The sequence below is a fragment of the Pleurodeles waltl genome, chromosome 10 (assembly GCF_031143425.1).
Source record: "Pleurodeles waltl isolate 20211129_DDA chromosome 10, aPleWal1.hap1.20221129, whole genome shotgun sequence".
In the NCBI taxonomy this organism is placed as follows: domain Eukaryota; kingdom Metazoa; phylum Chordata; class Amphibia; order Caudata; family Salamandridae; genus Pleurodeles; species Pleurodeles waltl.
The window spans coordinates 171,948,766-171,972,645 of NC_090449.1; positions in this window are offsets into that span (position 1 = coordinate 171,948,766).

The following is a 23,880-nucleotide window of genomic DNA, read 5'->3' on the forward strand; positions in this document are numbered from 1 at the left end:
AGTGCAGGAATGCGAACTCGAGTATAGTAGTTTCCTGATGTGTGAACGTAGCGAGATCACCCTGGCTCTTTTCTGAGGAAACTCGTTGCTTCTGCATTATTGCTAAATCTTTCTGTTTAAACACCGAGAGCACCCTGTGGTTCGCTTTGTGGACCGCAGGAGGGCAACAGCTCGAGGTCTAGCTTGGACTGGTTTGGTGATGTTGTGGCTTAGATTTGTTGGCAGCTAAGGTCTGTGAGTCTTCATGTGAAGACATGGAGATCTTGTTTCGTTTGCTCTACTGTGCACTGCAAATATATATAAGATGAACAAAACTCACTTGATCTAAATTTCTTTTTGTATGGATCAGCTGAGTACAACTAAAAATTGCATTCTGCGACTAGATCTGAGTCACAGCTTTGGAGCACACAGTATCCACATATTTCCAGCACCTCTTATTTTGCTGCTGGTGATAACACTTTTTCAGCTACAATGTCTTTAAATAACTTTGTGAAACGGTCTATTGTGCTGTCACATGAAAACACTCGAAGAGTTCAAAAGTCACTAATGTGCTCACAGTACAGTGTGGTACACGTAGGTTCAGAGCGTAAAGCGCTCTGTCCCTGTTGTAATCTCTTTATGGGCGTGTGACCACGCCCATGTCATGCCCATCAGTTTGGTTGATTTGTGGGCTTGCCTTTTAAAATTCGCTTCATTTCATTAGTGAAAGGCATGACTATATCATGCTTTTTCATTCATGCCTTTTCCAGTGTTTAGCCCTCCTCGAGTGCACTGACCAACTACTGAAAACATCCGAGGCTTATTTAGCAGGCAGCGCAATCTCATTGGGCGGTAGTCTAGCGCTTTGCATGACATCGACCCTGTTACATGGATAATTGCAATTTTGACGGTTACGTGGATAATTGCTCTTTTGCCGGTAATATGGATAATTGCATTTTTGCCCATATGTTTCACTGCGAGCGAACTTCTGTTTCCTTTTGTGTCTTTGCTTCGTCCTCATGGTGGCCATTGGCTTGCTTATGTGAAACTGTTTTACTTTTCATTTTCAGTTTGTGGAAAGAAAAGTCCAGTTAGGAGTTTACAACGGTAATAGTTCTAACTCGAGCAAATGCAAGACCCATTGCATTGCAAATGCTTGTTGTAATGTTTGCTGAAGGGACACTTGGTTTGTGGTAAATGTCTCATAGGAACTGTGAAACTGGATGTGTTACACAGATGCATGTGCAGTACAGTCAATGCATGACTTTTGAAACGGCATTCAGTTCTCAAATCTGTATGTACATTTTAGGGACATTTCTCATTTAGGTCCGGATGTACTCAGCGACAGGTTGTAAAAAGTGGCCACAAATTGTACACCAACATTTTGTGACATATCTCTGATTTTGTGATGTGACCACTGTCCTATTAGGTTGCATCACAATATCTCCAGTCACAGGATGTTGCAGAATGGACTGCCTATGTAGTGAATCCTAGTTCGTTTAATGAGATAACAGGAGTTAGCTTAGCCTTCGGCTTGCAGACTCGTGCCCCCGTCACCTAGTGACTTTTAACCTACTTAGCTTGCTCTGTCTTAGCCCATTTAATTATTTATTTCTTCTAAGATGGTTGCCTTGTTTATAGTTAGGCCACTTGTTATGGGTAACATTATCAGTGTCACCGCGCCAAGGCGTCAAGATCAAGCACCAAAGACAAACAAACAGTAGGTGTTCACACTTAGGGATTTTCCCTCTCTATACTTTCAAGGGATTGTTTATATTAATTGCCGTCCCAAGCATGTCTGTTATCTATTGTTTATGAACACACCTATGTCAGGGGTCATTGTAGATCTGTATAAATACATCACACTTTAGACAGATAATCAGAGGGATTCCGACCAGATGACATCGCCACCATCGCTGATACCGATGCTGCAGTCGTCTTGACGCTGACCCAGTCTTCGTGTCCCTGCGGAGTCTGAGATAGAGACCTCATTCCAAGGTAACGAGGGTTGGGGGCTCCTCCCATGGACATGGCATTGGCAGATTAGGGTTAACAAACCCAGCTCTCCTTTAGGTAGGAGGTTAGGCCTTTCACATTAGGGTATTAGGGCATATTACATCTCGTATGTCTTTTCTAAGCATTGCAAGATGGTGGGGGTCTTTGTAATAATGACTCTCGTCTTCACAATTCTGTTTCTTGCATTATTCATTATCCTAATCATTGCAGCCCATGCAACTTATCACAAATTGCAGTTATGTTAAATAAAAACTATTGAAACTCTACTGCATCTTTGTCATTGCCTGTGTTTGTATGAGACATGATATATCTTTGAGAAAGGGGTAATCTCCGTATAACCACAACACTCCCTGAGATGTCTTATTCTCGAGTCCATGCGTAACGGCTGCCCTAAATCACCTTTTACTACTGTGTTTCGGGTGAGGTGCTGCTAGTGAGCCGGTAAGGTTGGGACAACAGTTGCGACTTGTTGTAGGAAAGGCGTAGTCGCCTACAAACAAAAGTACTGTCATCCTTAAACGAGTAGTCTTGCTCAGAGCAAGATTCCAAACTACGACACTAATGAATAACAATTAGATAGGCCACTATTTATGATTCCCTGTGATAGGATACAAACACACGAATGATGGATGGCAAGGAACAGAAGACTACCATCTTTGTCTTTGCATTTTCTAAAGGCAAACCATTTTAAAAATTAGATGTTTCAGGCTGCTTTAAAACAACGTTCTAATTTGGAATACATCATGATAAGTAAGCAGTAGTTCTCTGGACCCCCAAAGTCACCTGGCAGGATTCACAAAGGGGATAGATATATTTCCTTTTGCAAATCAATTACCACCTATTTTGAGGTGTGAGAAACTGATCAATGATTTGCAATTGCCATAATAAACCACTGATACATACCATAATCACTCACAAATAGGAGTGGAAGCATATTCATACTTCCTACTAGTTGTGATTCAGAATCATTAGAATTGACATCCTTGGCACGCAGTCCCCAAAATGTTTTCTTTCACTCCTCCTCCTGTTTGGCTGAATTTGTTTATGTTGGCATAAGGACTCTGGGCATTTGGACCAATGCTAAAGTGCTTCTGCTCTGTCTCCTTCACACATGGTAAAATTGGCTTACCCCTAATTAGCACTTCAATTAACTTATAAGTCCCTAGTAAATGGCACTACATGTATGCAGGGCCTTTAAGTTAAATGCTACTAGTGGGCCTGCAGCACTCATTGTGTACCCACTAAAGTAGCCTTTGCAAACAGGTTTGCCACTGCAGCCTGTCCATGCAGTTTTGAACTGCCATTTTCACCTGCCAAAAAATAAATTCTTCATTTTTATAGGCCTAAACTATCCTTTTTAATACTGTGAGTAACTCCTAAGTTTGAGCTGCAAAGGCTTGTAGGGCAGGGTGCATTGTATTAAAAAGTGGGACATGTGGGTTTAACTTTTACATGTCTTTGAAGTAAAAAAGTCCTTAAATTGTTTTTCACTGTTGTAAGGCGTATCCCTCCCAGTGACCAACACCTTCAAATCAATTGCCCTTTACAATCCTCTTTAATGGGAGAAAAGGACTTTAAGTCACAATTCTGTAAATTATACTTCTATAAAGTTGGCATTTTCTTCTTCTAACCATGTGTAATTTCTGCTGGTGTCCTAGGTTGCATCACTGTGAATGGCTCTGCTGTTTGGAGTTACGTACAGGTTCCATAATTCAACTCAATAGGGGCTTAGGTGTGGATAGGATGCGCTGTCCTGGCAGGATGACTGGGAGGTACTGTACCCAGCTCCACTTACATTTCAAAGGGCTTTGCCTCCTGCATACACAAGGGAATCTGACACACAAGCCTGCACAGTCTTTTGTCATCCCAGACAGTTTGGAATCTTGACAGGGGAAGAACTTTCCAGAAACAGATATGTGTGTAGGACAGGTCCTCTTCCCACTCAAAAACTGGCACTAGGTATAAATACTGGGCCTCCAGAAGAATCACTCTTCAGAACACCCCTGTACCTGTGGACATTACAGAAGAAGGTCTGCCCTGCTGCCAGAGAACAGCGCTGCTGCTGAGTCCTGCCTTTCTATCTGAGAAGGAAGACTGGATCTGCTTACTTTTATCCCAGTTTAACATGAGTGACTCGAAGTGCCAGCTGGCTTACCTCTAGTTTGAGTTAAAGACACATATCAAGCTGAAGAGGCGTCCCTGCAACTGCCCAGTTGACCTGCTGCAATGGTCCTGCCGGGACCTGTCAGAGCCCTGTTGACCTCTGCTGGATGGAGTTCCTGATCCCCAAGTGGTTTCCCCAGGTCCTGGATCAAAAAAGGAAGAGTTGAATTCCTGAGGTTTTGGCTCTTCAGGACAACCAACAGCTCCCTTCATGCTAAAACTCTTCCACTTGCCATGACTGCCAATGTGAAGCTCTTGTGATACCTGCTTTTCACTCTACAGCGACCACCGGCCATGATCGGAAATGGAAGAGCTGCACTTCACAGTACAGCAATGACAGCCCATGGTGTCTGCAAATGCAAAGCTCCAGCAATGAGCATCTGTGATTCTCAATCTCCTCTTCACGCTACAGGCCTGTGATGCCTGGCCTGCTCTTCACGCTTTAGCAACAACCATGTGCAATGCTTTCCCTGCTTCCAGCAGCTGCCTCCACAGTGAACTGAACTCTTTGCTCTGGACTTTCAGAAGGTAACTTTTTCAGCTGGACTAATCTAGTCACTAGATCTGACCTAGGCTCCATCGCAGTGAGCCTGAAATTGTGACTTTCCCCCGCCCTAGTATGACCAGATGCCTGTGAGTGGTTCTTTGTGCTGTCAGGCACTATTTTCGATAAAAACGTTTAGTTTCGGTTGTTCTGGTATCATTATATTTATTAAAATGCACTCTGTTTTTCTTGTTTGTGTTTTCACTTTAATATTGCTTTTGTGCTGCATTAATACTTTACTCATTGTCTCTACATTAAGTGTGACAGTTTTTGTGTCAAGCTACCAGTGGGTAAAACACAGGTTAATTTAGTGACTTTTCTGGTTCACTGTGCAAGGATTGTGGTTTGTACCAGAGTAGGACTTCCGCCCCTACTTCCCTACATGAATGTCAATTCACCAAAATATGAGGGGTAGCGGAAGTGACATCACATGACGTTTGACCTTCAATTTCACACTCACACACATTCTTACATATACACACATTTACACTCACACACATACCCTCTCACATAAACACATACTCACCTGCAAGCATGCACACAGCATACACTTAAAAGCACTTTTTTATACCTGCCTAAGCTTCCAGGGAATCTGTTAATTCAACTAATTGTACTCCATTTTGTATTACATTAACAATGAATAATGAAACATTATTCACTATTAGCATTGAGAGAAAACAGTATGGATCTCCACCCGATGTCCCTCAGGGCGAGCTGCCACTGAGCTGCTGGTAATTATTTTGCCTCTTCTGAGGACAACGGTTGCAAAGACAGTGCCATGGGTCACAAAAGGCAATCCAAGGGTCGCACCTGCGACCCCTTGCGGCCCCTAAATTATGTCCATGCTCTCCCAATGTCTGAAAGGAATGCATTGAAAAATCCTTTTTGCAAATCAGCAAGCAGAATTGGACAAGCGAAATGAGTTTAGTAGATTGAAAAAAACATTTAGCGGTCATAAACTCTGTGATTTTGTGAATTAAAAATGTCTTGATTGGAAAAGAGTTTGTGTCTCTGACCATGAATGCCTTTAAAATATAGGTTCCCATTTATTTTTTTCCTTTTTTATTTTGTTTGGAAAAATTAATCTTTTTAAATAAAATAATGAACATATGTGACCATGATTATTAAAGAAAGAATATTTAGGGGCATACTTATACTCCGTTTGCGCCGAATTTGCGTCGTTTTTTCTTACGCAAATTTGACGCAAAACTAACTCCATATTTATAGTTTGGCGTTAGACGCGTCTAGCGCCAAAGTTCATGGAGTTAGCGTCATTTTTTTGCGTGAACACCTTCCTTGCGTTAATGATATGCAAGGTAGGCGTTCCCGTCTTAAAAAATGACTCCGATGCATATGCGTCGTATTTATACTCCCGGGCAAAAATGACGCCCGGGAGTGGGTGGGTCTAAAAAACCCGCATTAGCGCTGGATTTTAGCGCCTGGGTCAGGGCAGGCGTTAAGGGACCTGTGGGCTCAGAATGAGCCCAGAGGTGCCCTACCCTGCCCCCAGGGACACCCCCTGCCACCCTTGCCCACCCCAGGAGGACACCCAAGGATGGAGGGACCCACCCCAGGGACATTAAGATAAGTTCAGGTAAGTATTTTTTTTAAACTTTTTTTGTGGCATACGGGGGCCTGATTTGTGCCCCCCTACATGCCACTATGCCCAATGACCATGCCCAGGGGACAGAAGTCCCCTGGGCATGGCCATTGGGCAAGGGGGCATGACTCCTGTCTTTGCTAAGACAGGAGTCATTTCAATGGGGGTTGGGAGTCGTAAAAAAATGGCGCAAATCGGGTTGAGGCGATTTTTTTGCCTCAGCCTGACTTGCACCATTTGTGGACGCCCATACTCCATTTTCCCCCTACGCCGGCGCTGATTGGTGTACGTCGTTTTTTTAACGCACACCAGACAGTGCCAGCGGCTAACGCCGGCTAACGCCGGCTAACGTCATTCAATAAATACGACGCCCGCATGGCGCTTCAGAATGGCGTTAGCCGGCGCTAATTTTTTTGGCGCAAAACTGCGTTGGCGCAGTTTTGCATCAAAAAGTATAAATATGGTCCCCAGTTTTTAGAATACAAACATATTATAATTGAATTTATCATTAAAAAATTAAATTTGTCTCAAATATTTTAAAATTTGCCTGATTGCTAAGTTAATAGTTATTAATTGTAACCAAAATACATTAAATTAGATTTTGGTTAATGCATGTTTATATTTTATTGTACCTTGACTGATTTTCCTGTTTGAGTCTCAGTTTAAATTTCTAAATATGTGTTATGTTTTTTCTAAACGGAAAAAAAAAAAAAAATCAATTTAATAGATTTTTTTTTTAAATAATTCAGTTGTTCAAAGAAATGCTTATACCTTTTTTCAAACATGGTTTTATTAACAGTTAAATATAGTTAAATATTTATAATGCAACTGATTCCATTTCAAATAAAATATTATAGGTAATGACGATTTTGTGCATTTTTCTAATTATAGATGTAAATGAAAATATTTAATGTAATTTCCGTTGCAAATAATAAACTTGTGGAAAAACTGATATTTTCCATTCAAATAAAATGCATTATTCTAAATTATTATTCTCAAAGTTAAAATCAGGTATTTATAAATAACATACATACATTTTTACCTATGCACATACTGATGATATATTCATTTTAAAAAATAAGAAAACTTTTATTTTAAATTTAGATGCTTTTTTAGTAACGTATGACTTTTATTAATGCAATTCAAAGTCTGGAGTATATCTGTATCGTAATTATTTTTATTTTTTACATTACATAAATGTAGAGTTCATATTGATGTTGATACTTTGATATTAATATTTTGTATCACACTATTTTAGTAGTCATTATTCTGACATATAACTCACTGAATGAGGGGTAAATATTCCTTAGGAGTATGTCATGGTGACTGTTTGCAACTCTCGAAAGCCCAGTCTCATTGACTAATAAACATGCTAGTCAAAGAGAAACCTAAGTGAACAAAAGCGTATGTGAAATGGACATTGATATTGTTATGAGTGTTTGCTTGGAATCACTAAACGATATAGTCGGATGAAATTCTGCATTTCTTTAATTAATCATAGAATCTGATGATGACGTTTCAGATGTAGCTGTGAAAAAACGTATGCATTTCCAGTTTAAATATGAGCTACATGAAAAGTACAACTAAAATGACTCAAAAGCCCTGCTTCTTGAGCTTAGCTCTGCCACCAGCCCACAACCAATCGATGTTATGAAGTTTTTGAGTTGGTCCCAAATTAAAAACATTTTGCTCAGAGTGGCTCATAGCAAAACGTGTCAAGACCTCTGCCTTATGTTCTTGTCTGCCTGGTGCATATGGGAAATATAGGTAAAGTCTCATCTCAATTTCCTATGATATTTTTTTAAAATACTGAAGCTGTAAATTCTGTTAATCCTTCTACAGTAGACGTTATTTTGTCCATATATAAGTTCCCAGTTTGAGACGATTTATGAATGAAATTAGTAATTTCTAAGTCTCCTAATGTGGAAGACCTTCATAATAAACCTCGTGAAATGGCTAGAATTTTAACAAAAAGATCCTGAAGGACGTTTGAACTCCAGTTGCCCCCTGTGCTAAAATAGATGTGCCCCAGCTTAATTACTGAGATTAGAGGCCCATGAAAAGAAAAACACTGAATAGTAAAAAAAAAAAAAACATAAGTATATAATTATTTCGCTGCAAAGCATCTCTGGTGAATATCATGTTAAAATTTTAAATGAATATTTTATTAATATTACCTTTGGCCATCTACTACAAGTCCAGGAAGAAAGCAAAAAAGGCACAGTGTGGAGCTGTTACACATTAAAGACACCCCGGAGCGCAAAGTGGTACTTAAAATTGAGAGATGCTTAAGTGTCTTCCACGTCTGAATTGGTGTCGGCAGGAGGCCTATTTATTAAGCTTTGTGTCTGAGCCCTGCGTCTGCGTAAGAATTGTTTAAAATATCGGCTGACCTTTCAAAAGAACTGCTTCACTAGCATTAAATAACAATATCAGTCACTATTGCTATCATGCCAGTGCCCTCTTCTAAATGCTAATTTTTCCTGGTCCTCCAGAACAAATCATACGCTTTTAACTTAATGTCAGGGTGGCTGCCATCTTTTCGCATGCTCAGATGTTCCAGCTACTGGAGACGTGGCGCACAACGCTTGCAAAAATTAAAGAGAACTGTTATTCCTTCAGGAACGGTATATACAATATCGCACGATCTGAGAACGAAAGGTGGGTTTTTGGATCGCATGTGATGACGCAGAAAAAGAAGGTCCGACATATATTCATGTATACCGTGTAATCAATACATATAATGAAGTGTGATTTTAATAAAGAAATAATGTACGAGGGAAATTGTGCCCTCGGGGTAGTTCGCCATCATTATAAACGAGCTTTATTAATCACGAAGTATTGAAAATGTAGTAATCCGTCATAATCGCAAATGTATGCCATGATTTCTTGTTTGAAAACTGTTTTGCTTAGCTTAAATTTAGTACAGGCTTTGGCCTAGTTGCTTGGTTTCAAATTCTAACTGCGTGATTTTTTTCCTTGAACTAATGAAACATATATTCTTGCTTGAAGTTGAATTTTTCCAGTAGAAACTGGCTGGTACACTTATCTCCAAGGTTTCGTGCTAGGCCGGTTACATCCCCTTTGATACAAGGTCAGTCTCTGCAGGTGCGGACAATGAAGGTACAGATAGTAAAATAATTGGCAAACCATGATACAATTTGTGTTCCAAGGCTCCAAGGACAGTGTATGCAGAAATGGGCGCTAGTAAAAGACAATTTTTGATTGGACAATTTGAAGCCAACCTATGAACCCTCCAATGGAAGACCCTGCAGAATTTGGAATGTTTCTTACTTAAACCCACCGGACAAAGAGAAGTCAGCCATTTTCCTCGATGCCAGTTTGAAGCCTGATGCCAGACTCCATTATTGGACGACACCCTGATGCCCTTTTCTCTATCTGAGAGAAAGAGACTTTAAGAATTCTCACCCTAGAGACTTTAACTTTGATTTGCCCCCGTCTTGCCCATGCAGTAACTTTGCCCTATTCTCCTTGCCGTTGCAAGGAAGCTTGCCCTTAACTTTGCCCCTTTGAAATTTGCCCCATGCTGATCAACCGGTACCTGAAGGACGAAGACTTTTCTTGAATGCTGATTGTATTTGGTAAATATGAAAGGATAAATGTATTATGCATTGTGTTTTTCCTTTTAGGTACCAACTGCTAATTTTGATAGAGTCCTAGCTAGAAGTTTTCCAAATTTGTGTTGACTAAATTCATTTTGCAGGAAGTCCCACATGCCAATGCTAATTAGAGGTTAGTCGAGGTATTCGTTCAATGTATCATGAAGAATTGAAATCTTGTTATGCTGACCGAATGTATGCAATTAGTCAAATACAGTTAGTCACATTGGTGATTTGCATTGCTATAACAGAGTGTATCATCATTCAGATTTTGCGTAGATTGCGTTTCTTCCGCCGTTATGGACAGCTAGTAATGTTCATATACATATATCAATTGGTTTTGAGACATATATATATTGTGCTAGCTTTGTTAATATAGGGAAATAAATTCACTAACTCTTAATAAACTGATGTGGTTATTCATGACTGAAAGGTCATGGTGCGCCGAAATACCAACTGTTATTGATTTCTGATGTGTTGTATTGATCTATTAATTGAGTACTGATTACCGATTACAACAGTTATTGATTATTGATCTGAGTGACTCGACTATTGAGGATGAGGAGAGCCCGACTCGGTTAAAAGATTCACCGACCTCCAACGTGTCCAGGTACAGGTAATTTATAAGGGCTGGACGTGTTATCAGTAGATGGTAGCAGAGATTGATGGTTTAGCCCTTTGGGACCCCATCCGAACAATAGACAGAGTCAGGTTAGAATTTTCTTTGATAAAACAAGTTGGAGAGATGATGATGCCCTAAGTCCCCAATGACTTTCCCGGGATCTCGGAGCTTGCGAACGAGGAACATGGAGGTATGAGAATGGTCTCAGCGTTTCTAGTGACGGTATGAGTGAAGTTAGGGTTTCGCGCTTGCACAGCTTATCGCCGCAGATTAATTGAGAAGTTTGTGAGGATTTAAGGAGTTAAAAGATATTAGAGGAGTGTTCCTCCAAAGGTGTGAGAGTAGGGAAGTCGTCGAACTTCACGTGTGTGTAGCGCTTTGAGCAGAAAAATTGTCCACGTGGTTGTTGATGTTGAGACGGGCCCTGCGAGGTCAAGAGACTCCGGAGTATGTTGAAAAGTGTATGTGACACTTGTTTGATGTTGTGATCTGGTCGGTTTAATAGGTTCATCGGGCGTGGTCAACAAGTTGGTATGAATGTTGCAGAGTGAAAGAAAACTTCGACTTTGAGATTTGACGAATTCTAAAGTGCACTAGAATAGTTCATTGATCAGTTGAGAGTAAAGTTTGCGGGTCAAATTTTGCTTGCGAAAGTGGGAAACCGAGAAAGATGGAATAACTGGCGAGGCTAGTGAAAAATCCCTAAGGTTTCTGAAGCGATTGTAGTACCTTTCCTGTAGTAGACCGACAGATCTGTTTTATTCTTTTGGTTAAGTGCTCGCGTTATATTGCAGAAATTAGTTTATGAGTGAAGCTGAATGAAAAGAGGACAAGCCGCAGGACTTTGTCAGCTGCAGTGTGTGAGTGTGACGTCACTAGGAGCCGCGCTGGGATAGGTCGGTTTGTGAGAAGGGTCGCGCACGGATTGGACGCCGTCCGTGAAGCGCAATTGGAAGGGGAAAGGCAAGCGAAGAGTATTCCGGGAATTAAAGTCACTTATTGATTACATATTTTAGAAAAACAAAAGACGGAAAGATGACATTTTTCAAAGCATTTAAGAGTGCCGTGAGGGGAGATGTTTATATTAAAGCAAATGTAGGAGAAGAAACACCGCCTGAGGGTCACCAGCTTACATCGTCATTGAAGAAAAGGGTGTAGTGCCGTGTCTTTGGCTAAAACAATGGTGCAAATTAACAGAAAAACATGGAAGTGTAGCGTTCCCTATCCATGGGTCGTTTAATTTAATGGTTTTAGAAAATCTGAGATTTGCGCTATACGACATGAAAGTACCTCCAAGGCCAGCACAGTTTGAGGCATTAGCAATTTGGGAGCTAATAGCTAGAAACCAACAACAAAAGAAATTTGAGACAAGAATAAGAAAAGTAGAAAAGACACTAGCGGATGCTAGATGGGACAGCACACAAAAGGTTTGGAGATCAGATGTATTGCAGGGGAATAAATTGTTTCCAGCGATTACCGAGGAAGCGGAGACGGAAGGAAGGAAAGCCACCTGTAAGACAAACAGGAGTCAGTCCAGAGAGGGAGAGAGCAATAGAAACTCGAAAAGGGGAGACGAGTCAGATGATGAGGAGTTCATTATACAATTGCTGAATGATCGCCTACCACCATACGTGGAAAGCGAAAAAGGCTCAAGCATTAGTACTGCCCCTCCAGAATCAATACAGGGTAATGTAACACCAAATTTGAGAATATCTCAGAGGCCGAGCAGCTCTGACATGCCTTTCTCACCACGAATACCACGGATTCAGAGAATGTACCCAGACGTGCCAACATTGAAACCTGCTGATAACTATCAGCCACAGGTTCAAAGGCACTGTTGCGATGAGCATAATGTGGGAATGACTTCCGATTCAATGGCGCAGGGAGGACAAAACTATCAGAGACCGACATTGATTCAAGCTGAATCAACACAGTTCTCGATGCCCCAAAAGCAGACACAAGAAGTGCGAGTAGTAGAAAGCCAGTTAGGTATGCCAGCAATGATGAACCACAATGTGGGGATTAACATGCCACAGAATTCGGGGAACAGACAGAATCCAGACGCGATATCTCTACCTATCACTGTAGGTCCACCAGTACCACTGTACATACAGACAAATTCAAGCACCAGGGACCAAGGGTTAATGATACAGAATGGGACAGGGAGAAGATGCATAGAAACCACTCCAGAGACAACTCCGATAGCGGCACTGCCAAATGGATCTGGGTCCTTGTCGGAATTTAGTCCAATTCCAATTTGTGCTCCGTCAACTGTGGTAAGGTCACATCCACCACTATTAGTACCGTTAACCTCACATACTGAAACATTACAGAAACCGTCAATGGCAGTTGATGTAACTGCTACATTGATGGGACTGAACGCGCAACAGTTAACACAATGGTTCAACAGCCTGAACTCCCCACAGAGTACATCAAGCGGGAAGGGAGAAGAATACCTGAATAAAATAAGGTTGGGCATGGAGGCAGATGAACTGGTAGAGGGAACAATGGGTTTGAACAGATTAGAATCATACACAGAGGAAGAACTAAGATACATGTGCCCCAGGATTACAAGAGAAGTGAGCAACATACATAAGAAGTTACAAGAAATTGCAGACAGAAACGAGATCGATATAGGTAAGACTAAACACCTGAGCAGAAGTTACAGGTTAGACTTTGAGACAAAAGATTTTGAGCACATGAGATCCGCAGGGATGAAAACACACCTTAAAGAGATACTGCAGAGTGCACAGGTTTGGAGATGTTTAGACAAGTGGGAAAGCAGGTGGGCCAAGAAAAAGGATAAAAAGAAGGAAAATACTTCAGAACGAAGTGAGAAAAAACAACAGAAGGACGATCTGATAACCATGTTACCAATGAGAGAGACAGCAGGGGGAAAACTTGTGCATGTACCATGGCACAGGTGCGATATTCAATCCTTTACGGATGACTTTCCCAAATTAAGAGAGAAGCCGATTGAGTGGTATCAACAAACGGATAGATTTGTGAAACTCGCGAAGTGTCTCTGGGAAGACCTGAATACCTTATTTGAAATTGTGGTTCCGGCTGATTTGTAGGAAGATTGTAAAAGGGCTGTGGGTTGGCCGACGAGTGAACCAGAGAGAGATAGGGACACAGGTGCGCCATCACCTACGGTAATGAGTTTGTACCACAAGGTGATCGAGCACTTGAAAACCAAGGTTGCGTCGAAAAATGTGGATTGGCAAAGGATTGACAGGACCGCCCAAGAGGTTAAAGAGTCTATACATGCGTATTATGAGAGGTTGTTGAAAGCGTTTAAAAATTACAGTGGCACGGAAACGATTGAGCCAAAGGACATGCTCCATTTTGTGTTCAGGTTTGTGGAAGGGCTGAGACCCGAAATTAGCCAGATGATTAAATCGCATTTGATTTGTTGGCAGTCAAAGTCGATCGATGAAGTGTTGAATTATGCAAAATACTGCAGTGATGAGATTGAGACAAAGCAGAAAAGATTGAAAGAAAAGGTGATGGTGATGCAGCTCAGAGCAGCTCAGACAGGTTTACAAGGTTTACAAGGGTTTCAACAACAGATGCCGCAGCAGCAGCAGCAGGGAAATGCTATGTTTCAGCCACAGATGAGAGGCAGAGGCCGAGGAGGTTTTGTGAATAATGGTCCTGATTTGAATACCGTTATGATTCCAAATGGTATAGAGGCAATGAAGAAGGTGATGCCATGTCACACGTGCGGAATTGTCGGGCATTGGAAACGGGAGTGCCCAATGATGATGCAGGAAGGTGTAGGTCAGCAAAACAATGATGTCAATGCATTTCAGACTATGAGAGGACCGAAACTGAGAGGTCCGAACCCAAATTTTCAAAACAATATAAACCAGATGCAGGGTCTACAACCCATGCAACCGCAACAGGTGCAAATGCCTTGCGTGCAAATGACACAATTGCAGCCAATGCAACAGCAGTTTCCTATGGTACCTAATCAGCAAATGCAAATACCCTTAGCACCAATGAATCAGCAGCAAGCAATGCTTCCTCAACAGGTCACGGGTCAGGGAATGAGTCAAAATGACACAGTATACCAATTCCCACTACACAGCAAGAATGGAATAAACGATGCATGGGAGAGTGAAAGTTCAGATGAGGAGGGAAATTGTGTGCTTACAGCATCCTTGGAAGTTGATCAAAAGGGTCCGTATGTGGAGGGAAGAGTTATGGGTCATCGCGTTTCATTCTTGTTGACACAGGAGCTACACGTTCCACTGTTAGGAGCATTGAAGTGCCAAATTTGCCACTTTCAGGGAGAACGGTTCAAGTAGTGGGAGTAGCAAATAGGTACCTGACGAACCCAATCACAGATCCAGTACAAGTCAGAATTGGTAACTATCAAGGGACACATAATTTTGTGGTATGTGACTCAAGCCCGATATCACTGTTAGGGAGAGACCTATTGTGCAAATTGGGATGTTCGACTATGTGTTCAAACGATGGAATTAAAATTCAGACGAGCAGTGATGGGGAAGAAGAAGATAGTGTAGAAAGGGACGAAGTAGAAACTATCGATGAAGAATATCCCCTGATTACCCTTTACCCAATGATTACTGAAGCAGATATTCCTGCTGAGTTACAAGAAACAGTCGGAAAAGAAGTGTGGGATATGACAGGAAAAGAGGTGGGATTGGTGAAAGGAGTGGAACCAGTGAAAGTGACTGTAAAACCCAATGTAACCTTTCCCCAGACCCCACAGTACCATATGGCACAAGACACCCTCATGAAAGTCGCCCAACTCATTGATGAGTTTGTAAAACAGGGAGTACTGAAAGAAGTGTTAAGCAGTCCATGTAATTCACCAATTATGGGACTAATAAAGCCAAGTGGAAAGGTCCGAATTGTGCAGGACTTTAGGAAAATAAATGACATAATAATTAAATGCTGCCCTGTAGTACCAAATCCAGCTGTGATAATGTTTCAAGTCCCTAGCGATGCCGAGTGGTTCTCAGTCATCGACTTGTCACAAGCATTCTTTTTGGTGCCTCTTCATGAGGACAGCCAATTTCTCTTTTGTTTCAAATTTTTAGACAGAGTCTACAGTTGGTGTCGAATTCCTCAAGGGTTTTCGGAGTCACTGTAAATTTTCAATCAGATTCTAAAGAAAGACTTGGAAGCGTTGGAATTGCCATTTGAGTCAACCCTAGTACAGTACATTGATGACTTACTGATTGCATCCAAGACAGAAAGTGACTGCACAGCCGACACCATTGCCCTACTGAACCATTTGGGAAGGAATGGACACAAGGTGTCTCCTTCGAAATTACAGTTCTGTCAGAAGAAAGTGAAGTATTTGGGTCACCAAATAGAGAAAGGGTCACGAAAAATTATGAAGGAAACAATAACAAGCGTACTTCAAATGAGTCCCCCAAAGACGAGGAGGGAGGTGAGGAAGTTTTTGGGAATGGTGAGCTACTGTCGCCAATGGATTCCCAACTTCTCAACCCTAGCAAAACCTTTACTGAAACTGACCCAGAAGGATGCATTGGATGAAATTGAACTGAAAGGAGAAGAGATGGATGCTTTTATTGAATTGAAAGAATGCATGTGCAGGGCTCCAGCTTTAGGTATGCCTGACTACACAAAGCCTTTCACATTGTTTTGTCATGAACGTGATGCATGTTCCTTGTCTGTCTTGACCCAAGCCCATGGTGGCGTAAACAGACCAGTAGCATATTTTTCAGCTACTTTAGATCCGGTCGCAACAGCACTGTCAGGGTGCTTGCGCGCCGTAGCCGCAGTTGGTATCAGCCTCACTCAGAGTGAAGGAATAGTGATGGGACACCCTTTAACAGTCATGGTCCCTCACTCAGTCGAGATACTTTTGACACGTTCCTGAACACAACACATGACTGGTGCTAGACTCACAAGGTACGAAACAATAATTCTGGGATCACCTAATGTGCAGCTGAAAAGGTGCACTACGTTGAATCCAGCAACCTTGTTTCCCAGTGAAAATGCTGAAATTGAGAACGCTAAAGACATCGAGCACGACTGTCTTCAGGTGACTGAATTTTGCACCAAACCAAGACCTGATATCAAAGATACCCGATTGGAAGAAAATGATCAAATTATTTTTGTCGATGGTTCATGTTTAAGAGATGCACTGGGTGTATTGAAAGCAGGGTACGCTGTATGCACAGTAACAGGTGTTTTGGAAGCATCTTGGCTTCAAGGAGTTTACTCTGCATTAGTAGCAGAATTGGTAGCCCTTACTAGAGCTTGCCAACTTTCTGCATTGATGAAAGTTACTATTTACACTGACAGCCAGTACGGGTTTGGAATAGTGCATGATTTCGGACAATTGTGGTCACAGAGAGGCTTCATGACCTCTTCAGGATCGCCAGTGAAAAATGGCGAAAGAATAAAAGAATTGTTACATGCCATCCAACTACCAGGAGAAGTAAAAGTGGTAAAATGCAGTGCACACTCGAAGGGACAAGATTATGTTTCTCTGGGAAATGGATATGCGGATCAAGTCGCAAGGTTTTGCGCATTGAACTGTATATTGCTTAGGGATGAATGGAATTTGATAAGTGAACCAGAACTCGAACCAAGCGAAATATTTGCTCTAAAGGTGATAGATACGATGGACGAATTGAAATCCCTACAGAACTATGTCAGTGAGGATGAGAAACTCTCGTGGACCAAATCACAATGTGTAAAGAGACTAGATGAATTATGGGTTTCAAGTGAAGGGAAATTCGTTCTTCCAAATAGCCTTTTGACACAGATAGCCAGATTTTACCATGGACAAGCTCATCTTGGGAGGGATGCCATGATTAGGTTGTTTAAAACTGATTGGTTTAACCCTAAATTCCGTCAAGTTGCTGAAGCAGTTTGCCACCGTTGCGTCATTTGCCAACAGATGAACGCAGGGAAGGGAACCGTAGTAAATTTGAGCCACATTGGAAGGACAGGGGGTCCATTCAGCAGGATGCAAATGGATTTCATTGAGATGCCTGTGCATGGAGGCTTGAAATATGTGTTGGTGGTTGTGTGCATTTTTAGTCACTGGATTGAAGCATACCCTACATGCAGAAATGACAGTCTCACAGTTGCAAAACTACTCTTAAGAGAGTTAATACCACGTTTTGGATTCCCGATCTCTTTAGAATCAGATAGGGGAAGTCACTTCAATAATGAAGTAATAAAATTGCTTTGTGCAGCACTGAACATTGAGCAAAAGCTGCATTGTAGCTACCGCCCTGAAGCATCAGGTCTAGTGGAGCAAATGAATGGCACATTGAAATCAAGAATGGCGAAAATATGTGCATCAACAAACTTGAAATGGCCTGACGCATTGCCTTTGGTACTAATGTCAATGAGAAACACCCCTGACAGAAAGACTAGACTGTCCCCACACGAGATTCTCATGGGCAGAGCTATGAGACTTCCAGCAGTTCCTGCAAATGCGCTTTTGAATATTACAGATGATATGGTGTTAGACTACTGCAAAGGTCTAGCTGATGTGGTTCGATCTTTCTCTCACCAGGTGGAGGCAACCACCTTGCCACCGATCCAAGGTCCAGGACACGCCCTGAAAGCAGGTGACTGGGTCGTGATAAAGAAGCACGTGAGGAAGTCGTGTTTGGAACCCCGTTGGAAAGGACCTTTTCAAGTGATTTTGACGACTACCACCGCTGTGAAGTGTGCGGGAGTTCCCAACTGGATTCACGCCAGTCACACAAAGAGGGTGTTGTGTCCCACAGATGAGGAAGTTGAAGCGCTGAAGTTACCAGTACCTGATAACAAAGTACCAAGCGTTGAGGCAGAGCGAAACAGAACTAGAAGCGAACAGGCAGAAATAGAGGAGGGAGAAATATTCTCTGAGGACAAAGCAACTGATTCACTTGGGGAAGGCCAAGGAGGAGCCTCAGACAGCGACGAAGCAGCTGAAGGTAACAAAGAGCCTGAAGCAGCTGAAAGTGACAAAGAGCCTGAAGAAAGTAACGGTGACAAAGGGCTCGAAAGAGGTGAAGAAGCAGGAGAGCCTGATCAGAGGAGGGCTTTCCCAGAAGCAGACGATACAGAAAAAGAAAAGGAAAACCTGATTGACTCCCCAGAAGGAGGGGACAAGGCAGAACAGAATGGAACTGCTCAAACTTCTTCAGAAGAGATTGCAGGTCCATCAAGTGGACACAGTGCAAAAAGAAGACCAAGCATATCGCCAGTAAAACTAAGAACTAGAGAAACGTTGAACGACAGTGAAGGGCCAAGAGTGAAAGAGAAAAGAAAGGAAGTGTCTGTTGTAGTACCAACACCAAGTGAAGAAAAGGACTTGGGCAAAGAGGAAAGTACCAGTGAGAAAGAATCAAAGAGAGATGCAAAATTGAAAAGAAAAAGGATACCGAGCAGGAGGTATTCCGGTCTGGAGTGGGCGTACGTAGCCAATAACGATTGGTCAGACAAATTCGTATCCCTCAGTCTTGAGAACGAAGAGGCAGAACTTAATTTTGGAAATAAAAACTTTATGGACTCTGTTGATTGAAACCATTGATCCCCTGATTGACTTTTCAACCGGCTAAGACATTGCTAACTTGATTGACTTTGAAACCGATTTTGAGACAACGCTGCTAACCAATAAGAGACTAAGCTGCTAAAGAAAACTGTGTGAACATTGAACTTGTTCAGCTTTGTAAATACCTGCAAATACGCTTTGATAAAGTGTCTTCGACTTTCTGATTCTATACAGATCATGACTAGCTTCACTACACAGGGGCGTAAAATGAAGTATTGTAAATACATGTGTATAGGCTTAATAACCGCATGCGTACTAATAATTGTAGCAATAGTTCTTGGAATGCATGGTAAAAGTGAGAGTGAGACAAATATTGCTTCTACTTCTAAACCTATTATCGTTACTGAACTAACAGCTCTGAAGAGACTCGAGCAAGACGAGAGACACTTGCATGATAAGAAGGAACTTTCATCTAACGTTTTCTATTGCTTACTGAGTGAGTATGTTGAGACCATGGATGCGAAAGATTGTTATGTGTGTACACAAATACCTACCTCAGTAGTGGAAGGGGTAACGTATCACAGCATGCCTCTTACATATGGAATTACATGTAGTATAGTAGCTTCCAGATTTTATGCTCAAAAAGACATTCATTATTTCTATACCAATTACGATGTTACTTTTGCATATGTCCCCATAATAGAACACCTAAGTAAGATAGCTCGAGATTATTATGCCAAATTAATGAACCAATGTCACCTTTTCACACAGCTCACGCACATAGAGAGAACCTTACATGCTTGCTTTCACCAGTAGAAATAGAATTTTTAGACCGCACTGATGATAGGAAGAATGAAATGAAGGAGAAGTTAGAGAGGGAATTACACGAAAGGACGTCTGTAGATAATTATGCTTTTGCTGCAATAAAGACACAAGGGAAAATAGCTTTAGATACATCGCATGTAGGAAGATTTTGTATACATAGATTTCCATCATATTATGACACAGTTTTTGTGGGAACGAGTGAATGTAAACACACGTATGCATTTCAATCTAAGTGGACGTTCATGCTGAATGGACAAGACCCAGTTATTCCTGGAGTATATTATATTTGTGGACTCAACGCCTATTATCGTCTTCCTAAAGGATGGTATGGGAGGTGTTATTTGGGAATAGTGTTCCCAAAGGTTTACCAACTAGACGACTTAAAAAAAATTCCAAGGCTGTCTGAATCACATCGTGTTCAGAAAAGGGAGACAGCTTCTGGTGTGGTAGGAGATATATTTGGAGCATTGATTCCTTCAGTAGGAGTCATATTGAATTCAATCAAAATACGAAAGTTGTCTACTATTGTGGATAACATGCTGACAAAGTTTTCAGGAGCTATAATCCTGATGGATGCTGAACTTGCTGCAGAAAGAGCTATGACTCTTCAAAATCGGCTTGCCTTAGACATTCTTTTAGCAAAGGATGGCGGCGTTTGCAAAATGCTTGGTACACGTCACTGTTGTACATATATACCAGACAACAGTGGAAAAATTAGAACGATGCTTACAAATTTAACTAAAGAAAGTGTAGATTTAAAGGAATTGAAAGAACCCGGAGTTTGGGAGAAAGTTGGAAAAGGATTTGCTTCTGTGGGAAATTGGCTCAGCAACGTTTGGAACGGATTGTTACTAAAAATAGTAAAGGGAATATTGATAATATTAATTTGTTTATTAGGCTCTTGGGAAATATGGAAAGCTTTCAAAATGTTAAAAGCAAGGAACAAAAGAAAAAGAGAAGAGAAAATAGAGAACAAAATGGTGGAAATATATAGGGAGAAGTCAAAAGGGACTAAAAGAAAAAGGGAATTGACTGAAGTGCCAAATTACTATACAGAATTTTAATGGAATAAAATTAGTGGGTAGATTTGATGTGATGACATAATTAGTCATCAGAGGAGGGATTGATGACGCAGAAAAAGAAGGTCCGACATATATTCATGTATACCGTGTAATCAATACATATAATGAAGTGTGATTTTAATAAAGAAATAATGTACGAGGGAAATTGTGCCCTCGGGGTAGTTCGCCGTCATTATAAACGAGCTTTATTAATCACGAAGTATTGAAAATGTAGTAATCCGTCATAATCGCAAATGTATGCCATGATTTCTTGTTTGAAAACTGTTTTGCTTAGCTTAAATTTAGTACAGGCTTTGGCCTAGTTGCTTGGTTTCAAATTCTAACTGCGTGATTTTTTTCCTTGAACTAATGAAACATATATTCTTGCTTGAAGTTGTATTTTTCCAGTAGAAACTGGCTGGTACACTTATCTCAAAGGTTTCGTGCTAGGCCGGTTACATCCCCTTTGATACAAGGTCAGTCTCTGCAGGTGCGGACAATGAAGGTACAGATAGTAAAATAATTGGCAAACCATGATACAATTTGTGTTCCAAGGCTCCAAGGACAGTGTATGCATAAATGGGCGCTAGTAAAAGACAATTTTTGATTGGACAATTTGAAGCCAACCTATGAACCCTCCAATGGAAGACCCTGCAGAATTTGGAATGTTGCTTACTTAAACCCACCGGACAAAGAGAAGTCAGCCATTTTCCTCGATGCCAGTTTGAAGCCTGATGCCTACTCCATTTTGGACGACACCCTGATGCCCTTTTCTCTATCTGAGAGAAAGAGACTTTAAGAATTCTCACCCTAGAGACTTTTACTTTGATTTGCCCCCGTCTTGCCCATGCAGTAACTTTGCCCTATTCTCCTTGCCGCTGCAAGGAAGCTTGCCCTTAACTTTGCCCCTTTGAAATTTGCCCCATGCTGATCAACCGGTACCTGAAGGACGAAGACTTTTCTTGAATGCTGATTGTATTTGGTAAATATGAAAGGATAAATGTATTATGCATTGTGTTTTTCCTTTTAGGTACCAACTGCTAATTTTGATAGAGTCCTAGCTAGAAGTTTTCCAAATTTGTGTTGACTAAATTCGTTTTGCAGGAAGTCCCACATGCCAATGTTAATTAGAGGTTAGTCGAGGTATTCGTTCAATGTATCATGAAGAATTGAAATCTTGTTATGCTGACCGAATGTATGCAATTAGTCAAATACAGTTAGTCACATTGGTGATTTGCATTGCTATAACAGAGTGTATCATCATTCAGATTTTGCGTAGATTGCGTTTCTTCCGCCGTTATGGACAGCTAGTAATGTTCATATACATATATCAATTGGTTTTGAGACATATATATATTGTGCTAGCTTTGTTAATATAGGGAAATAAATTCACTAACTCTTAATAAACTGGTGTGGTTATTCATGACTGAAAGGTCATGGTGCGCCGAAATACCAACTGTTATTGATTTCTGATGTGTTGTATTGATCTATTAATTGAGTACTGAATACCGATTACAACAGTTATTGATTATTGATCTGAGTGACTCGACTATTGAGGATGAGGAGAGCCCGACTCGGTTAAAAGATTCACCGACCTCCAACGTGTCCAGGTACAGGTAATTTATAAGGGCTGGACGCGTCATCACATGTCTGGCCAAATAAGAATCTCAAGAGAGGGGCGAAGGTCACGTTAGCATCACTGAAGCTAAATAGTCGCCATGTAGGCCTTCGTTACGAGGCAGGCAATTCCACTCTGCCTAATTCCTAGTAGGTTGTTCTTTGCCCACCTGTGTTGTAGAACCAGATGTGAGTTTACTGTGTGATAATTCCGCACTATAAAAATTGCATTAACCTTTGGCAGCAGCAGGGAAGTGCCGTTGCCCATGTTTTTCTGAGAGTGTAGATATACATGATCAGTTCCATTTGATTTAACTTGTAATTGACTGGTACAGGGTCGGATTTACCACACACTAACAATAAATTCACTTGCAAATGTATTTTGCAATAAATCTTTCATAGTACTATGCAACCCATAATTAGGGCCACATTGGCCCTATACATTCTGTAATTATTGCCCGTAGAAATCTTGTAATGGTTGGCCTTATTTGAGGCCAGTTGTGACACCCGAGATGATCTGAGACATAGATAATGGCAAAAGAAGTGATCTCTAATAAATTATGAAGATGACCTTTGATGCTACATTTACTCGGAATACCAGCACACGGAAAAGGTGGGCCAGTTTCTGGTTGTAGCCAAATGCAACAGCATATTAACATGTTGTTCGTTAGCAACCGACCATGTTTCACGAGGAGCAATCGCTCAGCAAACAAAATTGCTCGGAATGCATGACACTCCTTTTTGGAGTGAGTTGGCATCCATGAACGGTCAACTACGGTATGACTTCAGGTGCACACCGCAACAGCAAGAATTAACACGCATAGAGCATGATAAAAAGCATAAAGATTCGTAAGATTAATACATTGCAATATTGATACTACTCTTACAAAAGATCACAAATAAGCAAATGTGTGTTTTGTCCCAAACTGGCATGCAGTATTACAAAGTTTTAAATTTCGAAGGGTACTTCTGGAAGCCTGGAACAGACAGAATCATGTTATACCAGTTTTCATTTCCTTGGAAAAGCATCCAGGTGGAGTAGATACATCTACAAACTTGCCTACTAAGTTCACACCACTACCAAAACGTATTCTTGCTACCTGGCCAGAATACTGACGATATTAAGGGGATTTCCTTGTGCCTGTGCGAAATTTTAATTACACCAGACAGACTCACATAAATCCAGAATTTTATTTACATTATGCAAAATCAACACTATTTTTTAAAAAGTTCATATTATTCAATATTGTGTTATTTTTGCATAAAGGAGACTTGCTTACACAGAAGTTTCGCTACAGTTTTTATGTGAAGTGCGAGCTTACATAAAAAA